This window comes from Phascolarctos cinereus, unplaced genomic scaffold (assembly GCF_003287225.1).
Source record: "Phascolarctos cinereus isolate Bilbo 61053 unplaced genomic scaffold, phaCin_HiC Scaffold_2;HRSCAF=192, whole genome shotgun sequence".
Taxonomy (NCBI): domain Eukaryota; kingdom Metazoa; phylum Chordata; class Mammalia; order Diprotodontia; family Phascolarctidae; genus Phascolarctos; species Phascolarctos cinereus.
This window is the reverse complement of record NW_027555625.1, coordinates 113,280,056-113,284,389: the sequence shown is the minus strand read 5'-3', so window position 1 is coordinate 113,284,389 and position 4,334 is coordinate 113,280,056. Positions and strand designations below refer to the sequence as shown.

Here is a 4,334-nt window from a genome sequence, read left to right as displayed (position 1 = left end):
TATCCTTCCAACTGAGCAACTTCTCCAAGGTCTATCCCTTTCTCCTTCCCACAAGAAAGAAGGTATCTAAGCAGGAAAAGCCATTTTCTGTGGGGCAGAAGCATGTGGCCACCATTAAGTCCACTGAACAAATAGTATGTCTCCACCCTTTTGTTGTGTCCCCATTACTGTATTGTCTATTCTCCCCTGTATAAAAGAAATTAGTGGACACTAATCCTTGTTGGGTAATCTATGCTAGCATCTTGGCTAGAGGTTTAGGGAAATTGAATAGTCTGGGAAAAGTTGGAGACATAACCAACTTCTTGTGGAAGTTACTAGAGAAGAGATGGAAAAGCAAGGATTTTTTTTCTCCTGGGAAAATAACTAACCTTTGGTGTAACCCTATGTATTTCTCAGCCCATTTGAGGTTTATTTATAGAAGAGGGTGTAAACAGGGAGAAGAGAGAATAACTCCTTATACACAAACAATAAAGAAAGTTCCTTGTACTTGTAGAAAATATAAAGCCTTTGGGGAAGATGGGAGCTGACATCAATTTGGAGGGGGAAAGGGCAGTGTCTTCTGGTTGCTGCACCATGGGGGTAGACATTGTTGCTCCTCTAACCCTATTTCTTCTTTCAGCAGCAGCTTATGTAGGAGAGAGTGAGGTTGGTGACCTTGCATAGCCCTGCCTCACTTAAATCCAATTCACTTGCAAGTCATGACATCACCTTCCTGATGTCATTGATCTTCTTCCAGAATGAAGGGCAAACACCAGCAACTAGCGGGTAAGAACATTTACACAGAGGATTCTCCCCAGAGATTTCACTTTCTCCCAATATTAATACATATTATGTAATAATATGATTTCAACATCTCCACTGCATTTATTCTGATTGTTGTTTCCAGTAATGTTTTCACTACTCTTATTTTCTATTTTCTATTTTTTTTATTATCTTCTCATGATACTTTAGCTACCTTTTGACCTCTCTTGAAATATTCTTGAGATTTTCTAGTTGTTATTAGATATTCTTTTAATTCTTCCTGAGTTTTTTTTTTTAAAGCCATCATTAATATCATCCTTTAATTACTCCTGGGAATTTTTTTTTCTGAGCTTGGACTTTAATTTCTTGAGGAATTCTATTATCCCATGAAGTGAATCCCTTAGGATTTCTTACTTTGTTTCTAGTACTCCTTTTGTGTGCATTGCTTCTGTCATTTTCCACTTGTTCTTCTTCTTGTTAGCCATTCCATTCACTTCCCATTCCTATGACCCTTACAGGCGTCACTCTTCCCTTGCCCCTTAAGTCCCAGATTTCCTACTTAACCTTTCTGAGTTTAAGGAGGTAGTGGGTGTGGAGACTGGTAACAGTCACATTACACTTGCATGACTCATTCTCTGGTTATCTTGATCTGGTCTCATCTTGCCTGTCTGGCAAACCATGTCTTAGCCTGAAGGACCAAAGACTTAAATTCCTCTGGAGTCGACCTCCTCTGATTTCCTTTACATAGCATACTTACATGAATCCATTCCAAAAAAAAAAACCATAAAGAGTTTTTACAAATACCATTGAGAGGTTCCCTCCCTTATATTCTGGGAGCCTTAAGCAGTCTAAACCCAGGTCTTCTTCACTCTAGTCTCCAACCAGTATAGCTTCTTGGCTGCAATAAAATTAACAAAAACAAGCATTCAATAAACAAAATAAAAAATAAAACAATGCACAAAACCATTAACTTCAAAGTATTTAAAATTAACATGTAGGTTAATTTTAACAAAAACAATGCCAATAACATTTTATTTGCTTGTGTGTCCTCTTCTGATATCTTTTTTTCTTCTATATGTATTACCCAATTTTGTTGCTGTTACTATTTTTCATCGTGATTTCTTTCCTGCTGTCTCATTTGTGATCCCTAAATAACCCCAAATCATGACTAAGGATATGAATTTTATATATTACATGAAAGGAGACAGTACCAGAACTCAAACTGTATTACAAAGTGGTAATCCGGTCCAATGGTACAATCTGGTATAACAGTCTGGTACTGGCTAAGAAATAGAGTGGTGGATTAGTGGAATAGATTAGGCACACAATACATAGAAATAAATGATCATAGTAATCTAGTGTTTAATAAATGCAAAAATCCAAGATTTGGGGGCAAGAAGTCATTATTTGACAAAAACTGGGAAAACTAGAAAGCAGTTTGGCAGAAAACTAGGTATAGATCAATATCTCACACCACATGCAAGATAAGATCAAAATGGCTACATGATTTAAAAACAAAGAGTGATATTAAAAGCAAATTAGGGGATCCTGGAATAGTTTACCTGTCAGATCTGTGGATAAGGGAAGAATTTATGACTAAGCAAGAGATAGAGAGCATCATAGGATGTAAAATGGAGAATTTTGATTACATTAAATTCAAAAGGTTTTGTACAAACAAAACCAATGCAGCCAAGATTAGAGGGAAAGCTGGAAACTTGGAAAAAATTTTATAGCAAGTTTTTCTGATGAAGGCCTCATTTCTCAAATATATAGAGAACTGAGTTAAAGTTATAAGAATGCAAGTCATTTCCAATTGATAAATGGTCAAAGGATATGAACAGGCAGTTTTCAGAAGAAATCAAAACTATCCAAAGCCATATGAAAAAATGCTCTAAACCAAAATTGGTAAGAGAAATGCACATTAACACAACTTAGGAGTACACCTATGAGATTGGCCACTATGATAAAAAAAAAAAGGTAATTGACAAATGTTGGAGGGGATGTGAAAAATTGGGACACTAATGTACCACTGGTGGAGTTGTGAATGTATCCAACGCATTTTGGAGATGAAAGGGCTATAAAACTGCCTACCCTTTGACCCAGCAATACCATTACTAGGTCTGTATCCCAAAGAAATCAAAGGAAAAGGAAAAGGTCTTATATATATACAAAAATATTTATAGCAGCTCTTTTGTGGTGGCAAAGAATCAGAAATCGAGGGCATGTCCATCAATTGGGGAATGGCTGAACAAGTTGTGGTATGTGAATGTAATGGAATACTGTTGTATTTTAAGAAATGATGAGGAGGGTGGTCTCAGAAAACCTGGGAAGACTTATGTGAACTGATGCAAAGTGAAGTGAGCAAAGCCAGAACACTATACACAGTAAGAGCAAAATTCTAATAATGATCAACTGTGAAAGACTTAGCTAGTCTCAGGAATACAATTATTCAAGACAATTCTAAAGGACTTATAATGAAAAATGTTATCCACCTCCAGAGAAAGAACTGATGGAGTGTGAATGCAAATCAAAGCATACTTTTTTACTTTATTTTTCTTGTTTTTTTTTTCTTTTCTTTCTTCTTCCTTTTTTTTTTTTTGGTCTGTGTTCTCTTTTGCAACATGGCTAATGTGGAAATATGTTTTATATGACTTCATATGTATAATCTATATCCAAGTGCTTCCTTCTCAAGGAGTGGGGAGGGACAGAGGTGATTTGGAGCTCAAAAATGGTTTTTAAAAATGCATGTTAAAATTGTTTTCACATGTAATTGAAAAAATATAATAAAAACATTAAAAAAGAGAGAGAGAGAGGGTTAGCATTTCCCTTGATCAGGAGGAAAAATGTTCTAGTGACTTTTACAATACATATATAATTAAGGCATTGCCACCTACCCTATAGCATCCAACTGTGCTATGATATGTTTTAAACTTTGAAGACAACATGGTACAGTATGAGAGTGACAGTTTTGGAATGAGATGTCCTTGGTTCAAATCCCAGCTCCCCTACTTAAGGCTCCTCTGACTCTGGGCAAATCATGACCTCTCTAGGTTTCAGTTCTTTGTCCAAAAATGAAGAGGGAGGGGGTTAACTAGGTAATTTCTAAGATCCCTTCCACTTCTAAGTCTGTGATTTTAAGAAGTACTAACAATCTGCTTCTACAAAGGAATTAGAAAGCCATACATTTTGAAGTACAGTTAAATATAATAAATAATGTGCATACACATACCTCTAAGGTACATTTTTGGACTTGGTAAATATGTGGATTTGTTCTGACTGACCATGCTTGTTTGTTACAACAATTGTATTTTCCTCTTTACGGACTTGGTGGCAAGAGGGGTGCTAGCTATAGTATTGCCAGAAAAGAAGAAATTAAAATAAAAGAAAAGAGGATACTTTCTCCTCCAAGCTTCCCTCAATTTTAGCTCTTTTTTATGTTTTTGTCTTCACCTACTAGAATGTAAGTTCCTTGAGGTCAGGGACTATCTTTTTGTTTGTGTTTGTATTCCCAAAGTCTAGTACAATGCTTGGTAAGTGTTTAATAAATGCTTGTTGACTTGACTGGACAAAAGTCTGGAGGTAACTAGAAGTCT

The 4,334-nt window shown here is 35.9% G+C and overlaps 1 non-coding gene across 1 annotated transcript; it reads left to right on the top strand.

The window, feature by feature from the left end:
- Nucleotides 1-3,533: 3,533 nt before the first annotated feature.
- Nucleotides 3,534-3,661, top strand: LOC144456088 (U6atac minor spliceosomal RNA). The gene has a single exon (XR_013484991.1). It is a non-coding gene; the product is annotated as a U6atac minor spliceosomal RNA (small nuclear RNA).
- The last annotated feature ends 673 nt before the right edge of the window (nucleotides 3,662-4,334 follow it).